Source organism: Macaca fascicularis, chromosome X (genome assembly GCF_037993035.2).
Source record: "Macaca fascicularis isolate 582-1 chromosome X, T2T-MFA8v1.1".
Lineage (NCBI taxonomy): Eukaryota > Metazoa > Chordata > Mammalia > Primates > Cercopithecidae > Macaca > Macaca fascicularis.
In genome coordinates, this window is record NC_088395.1 from 3241503 (window position 1) to 3258102 (window position 16600).

At 43.2% G+C, this 16600-nt stretch overlaps 1 non-coding gene across 1 annotated transcript; it reads right to left on the bottom strand.

The window, feature by feature from the left end:
• Positions 1-12241: 12241 nt before the first annotated feature.
• LOC123571499 (small nucleolar RNA SNORA48) lies at positions 12242-12375 on the bottom strand. The gene has a single exon (XR_006695654.1). It is a non-coding gene; the product is annotated as a small nucleolar RNA SNORA48 (small nucleolar RNA).
• Positions 12376-16600: the final 4225 nt, after the last annotated feature.

Genomic DNA, 16600 nt, shown 5'->3' on the forward strand with positions numbered 1-16600 from the left:
TTGAAGTAGACCCCACTTAAGAGGCAAAAGACTCCTGAAAAAGCTCATATTCAAGTGGTTCCAAAGTACTAATGTATAAGGGGGGCAAAAAGCAAATCTCAGCTCTCCAAGTAGAGAAAGAATGTTTTACAGCTATTTAAACATTGGTAACAAGAAACCTTTGACACAACTAGCTTCTCCCAAGCGAGCAAATAAGTACTCTTACTAATGTAAGAAACATGAATAAACACGAGAGAATTCCAACGAAACTCAAGGGGATCAACTTTTTTCTTTAACTTTTCACATCTGGAGCTTTCAAATTCTGTCAATTTAGCATCTAAAAAAATAATTGACACATGTTCAGCATATCCATATGCAATCAAGGTGCTGCCATTAAACATCATATGATACTTTTCATAGCTTGATAACAATAAATTATATTATAGCTCAGGAGGCATTTGAGATAGACTGTATGAATTTTCCTTTTTTATTAATGTTTTCTGTATTTTTCATATTTCCAGATAGTTTCCCCCAATGACACTGGTAATTCTGTTTTGTTTTGTTTTTTACATGATAAAGAGAGTTTAGCTTACACCCTTAGGTCTCAGCAAACTCCCTTGGTGATGGTGAGAGAAACTTTCCATCATTAACAAAAAACATATGCTGAGGTTTAGATGACATCAATCCGATTCCTGTGGAATGATGGGATTTGGGAGTTCTGTGCAGTTAAACAAAAAAAAAAAAAAAAAAAGACAGAGAGAGAGACAGAGCCTTACAGTTTCCTCAGAACCATAATTTACATCAAGGGGAACAGAGAGAAGAGAATAAAAGGCCATTAATAAGAATGTCTTCTCACTATATCAGGGGACATGAGGCAATGACTAACAAGAACTGAGACAGCTTCTATGTATGGTGCTATTGTGATGGAATGTGTAGCATCACCCGTGGCAAGCCACATTCATCTTAGATACAAGCCTATTATCATATCCTCAGGGGAAAGTTTATCTCCAGGGTGTTGGGTTCATTCCTCCCTCCCAAAACCCTGCTCTGCTCACCCATTCTAATCTCCCTGTTGGCCTCTTCGTTGGTCATGTCTTGACCACAGACACCACCTGACCAGGCTACACTCATGTTCTCCTCCTCCTGCTCACTCTCTCTTCTCCTTTTCTTTCAACAACTTTACATGAATCAAAGATGCCAGATGGTGCCAGACATTTTTAGAAGAAAAAAAAAAAACACACATGGCAGATGTTCTCAGACTTTCCTGCCTTCACTAAGAAGTTTTCTCTTGACCTGCTCTTTCCCAAAAGCTATTGTCTACTCTCTCTTCTTCCCATCACTAGCAAATATCTTCCCCCATGGTCTACGCTCATTTTCTCCCATGGGCTATGGCACCCGCCATCTTCATTGCTCTGTGATGCCACCTTGGAAACATGGTTGAGATCTCATTTCCAACCAGGAACCCATTCTCAGGAGTTTATCTTCTTTGGGTTTCTGCCTTGTCTCTCTCTTCTGAAATCTATCCTCCCCTGGTTTCCACAGTGTCCTCCTTGCCTCTTCCTGATAGCGCTCATACTTCCCATATCTATCATTATATTTTATTGCTTTCTCTCCTCCACATACCCATATTTGTAAGAGTTTATGCTTGGTCTCTTTATTTTTCTCTGAGACCTCATCTACTTCTGCTCCATTAAATATCTCCCATACACACATGGCTCCCTGGGTCCCATACACACATGACTCACTGGGTCCCATACACACATGGCTCCCTGGGTCCCATACACGCATGACTCCCTGGGTCTTTAGCCTTTCCCTGGTGAGATTCAAATTGTCATTGATCTACTGAATCTGTTTACTTGGATGCCTCTATTTAACTCAAACTCATATTTATTAGCCCCTCACCTCATTTTAGGCCATTTTATGCTGCTGTCATAAATTACCACAGACTGGGTAACTTATGAAGAAAAGAAATTTATTCTCTCACAGTTCTGGAGTCTGGGAAGTCCAAAAACAAGGCATCATGGGTCAGGACTTGTTCTCCTAGTCTACAGAATGGTGCCTTGAATGCTGGGCCTTTCAGAGGGGAGAAAGGTTGTATCTTTATGTGGCAAAGGAACATGGGGGCTTGTCGGCGGAAGAGACAGAGAAAGAGAGAGAGAGGAGAACCCACCCCCACCCAAGCTCTTCTTATGGCTGCTTTAATGCACTCATGAGGTGGAGCCCTCATGACCTAAACACCTCCCATCAGGCTCCACCTCCCAAAACTGTTGCATTGGAAGTTATGTATCCAACACATGCATTTTGGAGGGGACAAAACCTTCAAACCATAGCATTCCCTTCATCCCCATGTACCACCATTACATGGCATATCTCAAGGAGTCACTATCTGTTTATCCAAGTGAGAAATCATGGCCACATTTTTTAGCTTCCATGTCCAATCGTCATCCTCACATCAGACCTGGCAAAATGTTCCACCAAGTCTGTGGATAACTTCCTTCTCCAACCTTTCCCTTTCTCCTTAGTCCCTCTGCTGTTTTCCTGGTTCAACTCATCATCTCTCTGAAGGCTAAGACAGACACTGGTAACTCTCATTCTCTCCTTTGTATTTTTTGTTGTGGAATGCCCCCTACCTGCCAAAGTTTTTGTTGGGCACATTTCTGCCCTTATAGGGATACCTTTCCCCAGCCAGCCTCCCTTGCGGGTAGTGGCAGCATGTGACCAAGTGTATCAATGAGCTATGAGAAGAATGGGCTGGCCCTCTACTGCCTTTCTTTTTTTTTTTTTTTTTTACTTTCCTGAGGGCTAGTTCCTGTAGATGTTGTTTGCCGAGCATGTATAACACTCTTTGGTATAGCTAAGATAGCAATGAGAGCTAGGTTCCCTGAAAAGACTTTCCTGTGCGCCTACTAAGCCACATTGGACCCATACTTAGAAACAACCTTATCTCTCATTGGAAGTGTATATCACCGTCATCATCATGACCATAATCATCACCATCACCATCACCACCATCACCAACACCATCATCACCATCACCATCACCACCATCACCATCACCACCATCACCATCACCATCCTCACCATCACCATCACCACCATCACCATCACCACCATCACCATCACCACCATCACCATCACCATCACCATCATCACCATCACCATCATCACCATCACCATCACCACCATCACCATCACCACCATCACCATCACCACCATCACCATCATCACCATCACCATCACCACCATCACCATCACCACCATCACCATCACCATCATCACCATCACCACCATCACCATCACCACCATCACCATCACCACCATCACCATCACCATCCTCACCATCACCATCCTCACCATCACCATCACCACCATCACCATCATCACCATCACCATCATCACCATCACCATCACCACCATCACCATCCTCACCATCACCATCACCATCCTCACCATCACCATCACCACCATCACCATCACCACCATCACCATCACCATCACCATCATCACCATCACCATCCTCACCATCACCATCACCACCATCACCATCACCATCATCACCATCACCATCCTCACCATCACCATCACCATCCTCACCACCATCACCATCACCACCATCACCATCACCATCATCACCATCACCACCATCACCATCACCACCATCACCATCACCACCATCACCATCACCATCCTCACCATCACCATCCTCACCATCACCATCACCACCATCACCATCATCACCATCACCATCATCACCATCACCATCACCACCATCACCATCCTCACCATCACCATCACCATCCTCACCATCACCATCACCACCATCACCATCACCACCATCACCATCACCATCACCATCATCACCATCACCATCCTCACCATCACCATCACCACCATCACCATCACCATCATCACCATCACCATCCTCACCATCACCATCACCATCCTCACCATCCTCACCATCACCATCACCACCATCACCATCACCATCACCATCCTCACCATCACCATCACCATCCTCACCATCACCATCACCATCATCACCATCACCATCACCACCATCACCATCACCATCCTCACCATCACCATCACCACCATCACCATCACCATCATCACCATCACCATCCTCACCATCACCATCACCATCCTCACCATCCTCACCATCACCATCACCACCATCACCATCACCATCCTCACCATCACCATCATCACCATCACCACCATCACCATCCTCACCATCACCATCACCACCATCACCATCACCACCACCACCATCACCATCACCACCATTACCATCACCATCATCACCATCACCATCACCACCATCACCATCACCATCCTCACCATCACCATCACCACCATCACCATCACCACCATCACCATCACCATCCTCACCATCACCATCACCATCATCACCATCACCATCACCACCATCGCCATTCTCACCATCACCATCACCATCACCATCATCACCATCATCATCATCACCATCACCATCCTCACCATCACCATCACCACCATCACCACCATCACCATCACCACCATCACCATCACCATCACCACCATCGCCATTCTCACCATCACCATCACCATCACCACCACCACCATCACCATCATCACCATCATCACCATCACCATCACCACCATCGCCATTCTCACCATCACCATCACCATCACCATCATCACCATCATCATCATCACCATCACCATCCTCACCATCACCATCACCACCATCACCATCACCACCATCGCCATTCTCACCATCACCATCACCATCATCACCATCACCATCACCACCATCGCCATTCTCACCATCACCATCACCATCACCACCACCACCATCACCATCATCACCATCACCATCCTCACCATCACCATCATCACCATCACCATCACCACCATCGCCATTCTCACCATCACCATCACCATCACCATCATCACCATCATCATCATCACCATCACCATCCTCACCATCACCATCACCACCATCATCACCATCACCATCACCACCATCACCATCACCATCCTCACCATCACCATCACCATCATCACCATCATCATCATCTAAATTTTCAACTTTATTTAGATCTCCTTGGTTTTCCCCTAATATCCTCTTGCTGTTCCAGCATCTTCCAAGATCTTACATTAAATTTAGTTATGACATCTCTTTCTGCTGCTCTTGGATGAGACACTTTCTTAGACAGTCCTTATTTTTGATGACCTTGACAGTATTGAGGACACTTGGCAAATATTTTCTAGGATATCCCTAAATTAGGACCTGTCAGATTTTTTTTTCATGATCAGACTGGGTTTACAGGTTTTGGTGAGGAAAACCATGGAAGTAAAATGCCACGTTCATTGTATCATATCAAGAGTGCCTTCAAGGACCTACCAGCGGGGATTATGGCAATGGACTGTAACAGCTGTCATTGGCAGTTTCCAAATTAAGGTCCTCTCCTTTTCTTTTCTTTTTTGCTTGTTCTGCCTGTCATTAGCCAACACATTAAGACTGCAGTATATGTCACCACCTAGATTTAACTGCATTTGGAGAATTAAGGTAGAGGCTTATGTCCTATTTTGGGTGCTGTGTACTGATACCGTAAGTACTAGTGAAGGCACCCATAAGGAATAAACTTTTCCCCAGTGTTCAAGTTGGACTCAAATCATATTGTTTGGGCATTAACATAAAGGGTAAGAGCTGAAGAATAAGGAGAAGGAGGAGAAAGGGGAGAAGGAAGACAGAAAAAGCAGGAGATGAAGGAAGAGGAGGAAAGAGAAGGAGGAAGAGAAAAAGTAAGGAAAAAGGGAGAAAGCTAAAAATTTGAAGGTCAATCTCCCCATAATGGATTAGACACAAAACCTTGTTCCACAGAAGGGTAAGTCTGGAAAGAATTGAAGCCCCAGGTGATGGCTTCCACTGCCTCTGAATCACAGCTCAGTTTGCAAAGGGAAAGGATACGAACCCAAGTAGAGATGGGGCAAGTTTGCTCTGTGTTTGACTTGTTTTCAACACCATTCCACCCAGGAACGCCAGCATCTCCCCACCATGGGCTTGCTTCAATCTCAGGTTGAGGAATCAGTCTAAGCAAGCGTCCTTCGTACTTTCTACCATCAGCCCAACCATAGGCACATTATGTACAGTTATTTATTCAACATTTATCTTATTGGCAAGTCTCCTTCCTGCCTTCCTCCTACCTTGCACAATATTGGATCTCTGCATTTCTATTTCCCAGTTACATTTTGATTTTTAGGCAAGATCCATACATCCAGGCATTGATGTGAGTTGTCAGCAGGCAGTAGGGGCAGAGTGGATGCTGAGAGGCCCCAGAGCTCCTTGAAGCTGAGTGCCTTTGCTTGCCAAAATGCTCTCATATCCTGTTTTGCATGCCATGTGTTAGACAGTGCATTCCATCCAGTGGAGATACAGCTGCTTGTATCGTTGCAAACCAGCTAAAGACACGCAGCCCCAGCTTCTGCAGAAATTGGCTAGGATGAGAGTTAAATTGTCCCAATTTGCTAATGAACATACAGAAGGAAAAAATCTTTTCAGTTTGGCTGGTTAGTTGCAAAATATGTCATTTTCTCATTCACATAATTGTTGGGCATGATCAAGTGGAAAACGCAAGTATTTTTAAGGTCCTCTTTTTCCCTAGAATGGTGACTCTTTAAGGTACACATCAGGAAGATCCATCTGGGAATTTTTTTTTAATAGGTAGCTAAGATTTTCTCCCCTCCCCCAGACCTACTGAAAAAGAATAGGGTGCATGAATTTTGATAATGTTCTCCCTGGGATTTTGATTTCTAATCCTGGATAAGAAGTCTGCTTGAAAGAAGTGGGGTGATTGGGTTTCGGGCTGCTTCCAACACTGGAGTTTAGGATTCTATGAAGCTTTAAATTTGGATGGAGTGAAAAAAAACCCAGACATCCATTAATGTTAATAAACAGCTGCACATTAGGAAAGCAGATACACTCAGAAACTAAAATATCTCTTTATTTTTGTTTCCTGGCATGAGTGCATTTGCCTCAGAAACAGTCTCTATGGAAGCAGCCAACATGTAGTCCCTACTGTGTTTATCCAGCCCACTTCCTCCTCCTACTCTCCAAATCTTTTGCATTACTCTCCTCAACCCACTAAGTGATTTCTGCTCATCTCTCTTTCTGCTCAACTTCAAAAAAGAACGTTTTGTATTGGATTATGGTGATCAGAGAACCCATAAAGACCTTATGGTCTTATAGCACATGTTTGGCATAATTACTAGCAGCACGCAGCCATGATGTTTCTGTAGCTGAGTATCTATAGCTACAGACAGAACTACAGATGACCAAACAATCAATGAACTCGCTGCTCAACGCACATAGAGACTAATACCATAACACTGGCTTTTGACAAAAGAAAAGCTTTACTGTGAGTCAGCTGGCAAAGAGACAGGAAGTAATGCTCATCAAATCTGTGTCTGTGAGCGGGGCTTTGGGTCAGGTTTTATAAGTGCAAGGTAATTAGACAAGATCTAATTGGACCTTGCAATGAAGTGATGCCATGAGGCATGATCTAATTGGATCTTGCTATTGGGTGACGGCAGGGTTCAATCTGATTGGATCCTGAATCTTGACCTGTGGTGTCTGCTTCTTAATTCAGTCCCTACTCCTCAGTTAGCTTTCTCTCAAGTTGCATGCTTGGTTCATCTGGGCACATTCAGATTACATGATCCTCAGTGTGGGGGTTCATGGCAACTGAAGAACAAATCACAATTTTGTTACATGAAGGTTGAGCCAGATTTGTCGGATGTTGTTGATATATATAATAATATGCACACACACACACATATACACATATATATGCATATGCACACACATATAGTTTCATGTTATTTAATTGGTCACCTCTTAAGTGTCTTTTTTTTAGTTCATAAACCATAAAAAATGATAAACTTTGTAACGATATCCATTGAATAGAGACAGCACCTTTAGCTCTCAGACACTGGGAATAGCATGCATTTTATATAAGTTTAACAAAGAAGCAGAATAACTTGGACTGTCTACCATTACTAGAAAACCAGAGAGATCAAGGAAGTAGAGTGTAAGAATGTTATCTGGACATTCACTGAGGGTGGTCAACCATCTAGTTGACTCAGAACTTAGGGGTTCAGTGCTGAACACATCCTGGGATGTGGACATTCAATGCTAAAACCAAGAAAGCCACAGGCAAACCAGTGTAAGCTGGCCACCATACTTACGCTTCCAGTCAAGATGGAGTAACATAAATAGAGTTTTCCCTCCAGCCTCAAATGACCAAAAAGTAAAGAGTCAACCATTTAACGAAGAACTATTTTCAAGACTGGGTACCAGGCAGTTAAGGACAGTGATTCTCAACAGATTAATTTTAAAAACAAAGGGAAAATAAATAAATTTTCAAAAGAGAGAGAGAAAAAAGGACAGTGATTCTCTAGAAGCAGAAAACCAAAAGACCTATGGTGGTCCCAGCTCACTGCCTTGAGAGCATTTCCAGGCTATGACTGGAAGGCAGAAACTAAGAGAAGCCTGCAAAACTCCCTGAGTTGAGGAGACGGAGCTGAGGGAACAGCCCAAGCATAAATCAACCTACTAGAAAGCATCTTGCCATCAGAATTGTCAAAACATCAAAGCAGCATACCTTTGAGATAACAGATTCTGGAAATTTTCAAACACAGTTGGGTCAACTCTTGCTTCTATCGCTTGAAACCCCAATGTAAGATGTTTGGAGTGTGCATCGGGCTGTTTTCTATTTAATGCAAAACCTTGAGCCAGCTCAAACACTGTCAGATTTACACTATTGAGTTTTAAATGACTTCTTTTAACAAGTTAGATATATTATGCAATATTCCATCTAATATTTTGAGGGGAACAAAAGAATGCAAACACAATTTGATGGACTTTAAAAAAAATTATTGTAGGCCGGGCATGGTGGCTCACACTAGTAATCCCAGCACTTTGGGATGCCAAGGTGGGAGGATTGCTTGAGCCCAGGAGTTCAAGACCAGCCTGGGCAACATAGCGAGACCTCATCTCAAAAAAGTAAAATAAAATAAAAAATAAAAATGTTTAAAAAATCGTTATAATTCTATCCTGAAAAGATAAAAATCAAACCCAGCATATTATGAGTAATTCACCTATTAAACAACTTAGTACAGTGCCAGTAAAACGGGAAACTAGGTCTGTACTGAGATAATCTAATTCTAGTTCATGCTTTGCTCTCTGATGTTGGGTTGTTTCAAAAGAAATATATTTTTGCTTAAAACATCCAGATAATTACAGTTAATCTGAATTTATCAGCTTTGATTTTGTTTGTAGATAACAACAATGCTTACATTTGTTTAGTTTCTGTAAACCTCAGTCTATAAACAAAGAAGATACCTTCAAGACTATCCACCTATGAATTAAAATTATTTGCTTTAGCAGACTAAGCAGAAGAAGAACATAGCATATGCTTTAGAGGACATGTCTTGTTCCTTTAGTGGTATTTCTTACTATTGGAGTTTCTTTGCACTTGATTTATTTGGGATTTAGAAAATGTAGCCTTAGCTGTACATGCTTGGGAAGAAAGAAAGCCTTCACATTCTCCATATGTGTAACAAAGATGTGTATTTCAAGCTTATAGATGCTTTTCTGCAACAAAAGATATATAGTCTCAATGGGTTATCCAGACTGCCTTTATGTTCACCAAAGTGTTAGGCTATCCAAGATTAAAATTCCCCAAGCCCGTTAACCTCACCCGTTTTTTTCTGACTACAGCATAAGCAACTCTTTCATGACATCACTAAATAGCATACACATGTGGTCACAGTTACCGATATATATTTCCTGGCTGGGTGCAAGATGAGGCACGGTTTGCACAGTATCCCTTAAGCAAAATGTCAGCTTCCACCTGCAGACATCTGCCTGCCCAAATGCGGGTGTGCAAGCAGTATATACTGAGAAAAAAATCTGTTATAAACTGTCAGAAGAAGACCAGACAGACTGCAGACCTCAACAGCCTGCCGCCCTTAAGCAGCCGTTTCTACAAGAAATTATGTGAAGATTTTCCTAAGCCCAAGAGCTGTTGTAGACAGGCACGGTTTTCACACATTGCATCATTGTTCCCCAGTTGGGAATTCACTCTGTCTCAATCCCATTTTAATGTCCCCAGCAGGTATATCAATGCTATGATTCCTCTCTGATTATCATCAAATCACCAAATTGCAGTAAACAAAAGTCAGATCATACACTGAAGAGACTTTTCCATCCATAGCATGTTATTATTTGAAAGTAGATGGTTTTATTTACAAAATAAGAATGTACAAAATGATGCATGCTAGTTGTTTCAGAGAACTTAAAACACACGGTTACCCTGGAGGAAATGGTCACATTCTTCATTTCTGTTAGTACCTGTCAAGATTTAACTTCCTGGTTGGAGACTAGAAGATAAAATCAGAGCAGGAATACAAAGAAAGAGAACACAGGCTACTCAAACATTTCCAATCACAGTAAGAAATGGCCTCTGGAATGGAACTCAAATTAAAGACTAAATTCCGAGAAAAAACCTCCACCAGTCCTGTCTCTAATTTTTTTTTTCATGCCCAAAACCATGTGATTTCTCAGATCTCAGTCTGTAACTGTCTTGGTCAGCTTGGGCTTCCATAACAAAATACAGTATACTGAGTGGCTTATAAACAGCAGACATTAATTGCCCACAGTTCTGGACTCTGGAAGTCCAAGATCAAGACATGGCAGATTTAGTGTCTGGTGTGGACTTCCTTCCTGGTTTGTAGACAGCACCTTCTTGCTGTGTTCTCACATGGTGGAAGGGGTGAGGGAGCTCTCTGGGGTCCCTTTTATAAGGGCACTGATTTCATTTATGGGGCTCCACCCCCATGACCTTATCACCTCCCCAAAGTCCCAGTTTCTAATAATATAACCTTGGGGGTTAGGATAAATTTGGAAAATACATGAACATTCAGACCATAGTAGTGGGAAAGGCTACAGTCATGTGTCACTTAACAACAGAGATACATTCTGATTACTGTGTCCTTAGGTGATTTCCTCATCGTGTGAACATCACAGAATGCACTTTCACAAGCCTGGATGGTCTAGCCTACTACACACCTAGGCTATATGGTCTAGCCTGTGGCTCCTGGGCCACAAACCTGTATTGCAGGTTACTGTACTGAATACTGCAGGCAATTGTAACACAATGGTAAATATTTCTGTATCTAAATTCATCCAAACATTAAAATGTACAGTAAAAATATGGTATATAAAATAAAAAATGGTACATTAGTATAGGGCAGATTCATTATAACTTTAAGGAATGGCTGTTGTATATGTAATATATATATATCCAGGAGTTGGAGGCTGCAGTGAGCTATGATTGTGCCGCTGCACTCCAGCCTGGGTGACAGGAAAATCCTGTCAAAAGGAAAGGAAAGGAAAAGAGGAGAGGAGAGGAGGGGAGGGGAGGGGAGGGGAGGGGAGGGGAGGAAAGGGTGTTAATATCAGATAATTGACAGAGAGTGGGAAACCAGGAGAGAATAATTTGGAGTGGGAAAAAAAGGGAAAGAGTAGATACAAATGCTGTTTGCAAAAGAGCAAATCAGACAGTTTCTCTCACAGCCAACCTGTAGATAAAATAGCGTCCCCTTGCTCTTGTGGGTGTGATGAAAATTCCCACTCGGTAGGTGTTCTACTATTACGACGTTAGGTCTGGTGAAATGCCAGTGCTGTTTGCCTGTTGCCATAATTAAGCAGCCATTGACACTTGAGTAAGAATTAATAAATTAGTGCACTGTCAGCAAATGGGTTGTCAGTTTCAAAAACCCAGCTGATTTACTTCCAAGACAAACCCCCCACTGCAGCACAGCGCCTGGAATTAACGGAGTTTATCTGCTAAAGGAGAAGGCAGACTCCAAAAAGGGGTTAACAGGAAGCTGAACACAAGTCCCTCTCACGTCAGGATTTTCCAGAGCACAGACTGACCTCTTACAACTCCACAGTAAAAACCAGTGACTTCTGAAGAGGGTTCTGAATCATATTTTTCCCCAAGGATTTGGAAGAGTCACTTTTTCCTGTGTCGTCCTCACTTGCTGGGGACATGTGTGTGTGGCTTCATGATTGATTGCCTTATGCAAACTCTAATTTTGTACACAGGTGTGCGCTGGTTATTCTACACAGGTGGTCCAATGCCCCATTGATTTGCCGCTTTTTCTGCCATGCTGTTATCCCTTAAAATGAGCTTTACTTTTTTTTTTTTTTTAATGTGTCCAAGGCATGAACCAGGCGTAGGCACAGATGAGAAGCCAAGCTGGGATGAACAAGGGGTTACTTCGTCCCTGGTGATATGAGATGGGCACCACCAACCAGATGCCACTCTACTCAGGTCAGGGACATACAATGAGCTTCTTAGGGCAAATTAGAAGGGCACTCAAGGAGAGTCAGTGATAGGGTTTGGATCTGTGTTCCCACCAAATCTCATGTCAAATTGTATTCCCCAGTTTTGGAGGTGGGGCCTGGAGAGAGGTGATTGGCTCATAGGGATGTTACTGGTCCTCAAACTGACCCTTTTCTCATTTTAATAGTAAAAAGCACACCTGCGGGTAGAGATATAAGATGCTAATGAGACCTGCAGTCCATGAACAAGCATGTACGGCTACTGCGCATGTGCACCCAGAGGACCACCCAGAACATGCTTACTAGCAACACTTCTTTCCACCTCCTTATGAGTCATCATGTAAGACTCCCATAAAGGGAGTTTCTTCAGCAATAATCAATACTCTCTCACCCTAACTAGCTGCCTGCCCGGAATCTCCTTTCTCAGGGTGTACTCTCTATTCTCCCACTGACTTGCAAAATACTCTTTTTGTTTTGCAATAATTTACTCTATGCTGCATCTCCTGATCTGTGTGTCTGTGTTTAAATTCTTTTAAACTAGGAAGACAAGAATCAAGGTATCACAACAGCCGTCAGTAATGTGAGAACGGACTAATATGAACAGAAAATGAGGAAAACGGCTATCAGGTAGCAGGACGAGAAAGTCCCTAATCTCATCCTGCAAACAACCTGCACCACACCAGGCTCACAGGCCCACCTGTATCCTTCAAGCTCACAGGGACCCCCACCATCCTTCCAAGCTGACAATATCCCCCATGTTCTCCCAAGCTCAGAGTGGCTTCCACATCTTTCCAAGCTCTCACTCACTCACAGTCCATGTCCTCCAAATTGTATTTCTCACAAGATTCCACAACTTTCTTTTCCTGCCTCTTCCCTGCAGGCAGAGGTTAGAATCAGCCTCTCTGGTCAGCCTTATCGGAATTCCTTTTTCTGTCTTTTCTTCCCATTCGTTCATAATCAGTGCTTTTATTAACATCTCCACACTTGGACATCCTAGGTGAAATGTGCTCCCTGCGGGGCTCTGACGGATACGCCATCTTAATTCATTCATTTCTATAAAGGAACTTGAGGCTTGCAACCCTGTTCACTGTTCAATTTGCCTTTTTAAACCCAGCCTCATATTCCACCATCCTACAGAAACCACCATGGCTCCACAGTCTCCTGGAAGTAAATTTAGGGGGAAAATAGCCTATGATATACAACTTGCAAACTTTTATCTGTTGATTTCACCTTTCTGATCTGGCTGAAGTTTCACAATGCAGGGATATCATCATCACTCTTCCAACAGGAAGAAACCTTTTTCTTCAATCCCTGGCAAACTGGAGAACTAACAGATGAGTAGCACTGGCACTCAAAATATTTAGACACATATGAGGGCATTTCTTGCCCAAAACGACAGCTTAACTTTACTGCTACTGTTTACTGTAATGTTAGGAGGCTTGTGAATTTTTCTGACCCTCCAGCAAAGGTGAAGATCAGTCATCCAATAACTGATGTCACAAAACAGATGTCATGAAGCAAACATCTGCAATGGTAATGGTGTAGCAGGACGAGCCACAGACAAAACTCCTCAGACACTGAGTTAAAGAAGGAAGAGGTTTATTCAGCTGGGGGCACTGGCAAGACTCCTGTCTCAAGAGCCGAGCTCCCCAAGTGAGGAATTCCTGTCCCTTTTAAGGGCTCACAACTCTAAGAGGGTACACATGAGAGGGTCGTGGTCAATTGAGCAAGCAGGGGGTCTGTGACTGGGGGCTGCATGCACCAGTAATTAGATTGGAACAAAACAGGATAGGGATTTTCACAGTGCTTTTCTATACATGTCTGTAATCTATACATAACATAACCGATTAGGTCAGGGGTCGATCTACCAAGCCCAGGGTGTGGCGCCGGGCTGTCTGCTTGGGGGTTTCATTTCTGCCTTTTAGTTTTTACTTTTTCTTTCTTTGGAGGCAGAAATTGGGCATAAGACAATATGAGGGGTGGTTTCCTCCCTTAATGGAACAGGAAGCTTACACTCTTCCTAGCTTGGAAACAATGGTCAACAAGGGTACCTGGTAAAGACGGAGAGTTAACTCTGCGAAGTGTGCTGGGGAAATGCTAATTTTCTCACACTTCCCGTGCTCATGCTGAGTCCCTGGGGCAGTGTGACCAAGAGCTCTAAGAAGAGAAGGAGAATCTCTTTCCATTTACCCCCCACTCCAAACATGCATGCAAACAGATGGGTGCATCAATAGAATAAGTTCACACTCATCTACCAAAGGGTTCAATAAACTGACAATTACATGATCCTATTTGGGGGTCAAAACATAGAAATTTTGGTTTCTTCCAATAATAACAACTTAGCACTAGTAGTTCACTATCTAGAGCAAATAAACGAGAGAAGCATGATGACTATGAAATAAAAATCACAACTGAGTCAGACTTTTAGAAAGGAGACAGTATGTATTCACTGACAGCCAGATATTTCAGCAAGATGTACCAGGTAGTTGTTCTTGAGAGAATTAATAACAGATGAATCTCAGGTTCAGAAAAGGCAAAAGTAAAAACAACAAACCTGAATGCTACAGACAACTTGGAACAAGAATGTTCCAAAAAAATATGACTTCAAGATGCTCAGGAACTAGATCCCTTCCTTTTATCTCTTCTACCACCCTAATACATGACTTTCATCTTCAAGTTTGCCTCATGACTCAGTATGAATGCTGAAGCTCCAGCCATTGTATCTACATCCCAGAAAGCAGATGAGGGAGCAGTGAGGAACAAAATGGTGTCTGTGCCAAGTGAATTAGATCTTTCTCTGCATTCTTCCTAAATGTCCCACGACATTTCTACTGCAATCCTATTGAACTTAGTTACTTGGCCCCAACTAGTTGAATGAGAGGCTAGCAACTATAGTTTGCTTGCTAAGTTTGAAACATTACCACACCCCAAAAAATTTGAATTCACTTGAGAATGGACTTTGGGGCAGGCTCAGTGGTTCATACTTGTAATCCCAATACTTTGGGAGGCTGAAGCAGGAAGATCACTTGAGGCCAGGAGTTCAAGACCAGCCTGGGCAACATGGCAAAACCCTGTCTCTACAAAAAAATTAGCTGGGCATGGCAGCAGGTACCTGTAGTCCCAGCTACTTGGGAGGCTGAGGCAGGAGAATCACTTGAGCCCAGCAGATGGAGCTTGCAGTGAGCCAAGACTGTGCCACTGCACTTCAGCCTGGGCAATGAGAGTGAAACTCCATCTCAAAAAAAAAAAAAAAAAAAAAAAGAGAGCGAGAGCGAGAGAATGGACCGCAGTTATCAAATACCAGTTTCTGCTCCAAATACCATGGAATAACCGACTTGATGAGAGCTTAGAGATGACAGCTTAGAGATGGGTCAGTGAAGATATGTGAGCCACAAACACCAACTTCTAAAAAAGCAGTGTACACTCCTCTGCAGGCTCACTCCCAAGCAAGCCAATTGTTCACTGTGGCGTTTGGGTCTCCTGTCCCTTGCTCTGCTCTCCCCACACATCCCCAGTCACCCTAGAGGTCAGAATCTGAAATGGGTCAGCAGGGCTGCTGTCTTCGGGAGGCTCCAGGGAAATCGTTTCTTGCTTTTTTCTAACTTCCAGGGGCTGCCTGCATTCCTTGGCTCATGGCTCCTTCCTCTGTCTTCAAAACCAGAAGTGTTGCTTCACCTCCACCTTCTCTGTCTATCTCTGCCTCTCTCTATCTCTCCTTCTGCCTCTGTCTGTCTCAGCCTTTCTCTGTCTCTCTTTCTGCCTCTGTCTCTGTCTGTCTCCCTCTCTCTGCCTTTCTGTCCCCCGTTCTCTGTCTGTCTCTCTTTCTCTCCGTCTCTCTCTCTCTCTTTCCCTGTGTTCTCTTTGTATCTCCCTGTCTCTTTGTCTCTGTCTCTGTTTCTCTCTGTCTCTCTTTGTGTTTTTCCATCTCTCTTTGTCTCTCTCTCTCTGTGTATGTGTGTGTGTCTCTGTGTGTCCCTCTCTGTCTCTGTCTGTCTTTCCTTCTCTGTCTCTGTCTCTCTGTCTCTCTCTCTCTCTGTCTGTCTCTGCTTTCTTCATCACATGTCTTTGACTCCTTGCTGCTGCCCTCTTCCAAGGAGCTTGGTGTTACACTGAGCTCATCTGAATATTCCAGAATAGTCTCCCCTCTCAAGAGCCTTAATCTGGAAAGTCCTGTTTGCCATGTAATGTAAAAGATTCACAGGTTTCTGAGATTAGGACATGAAC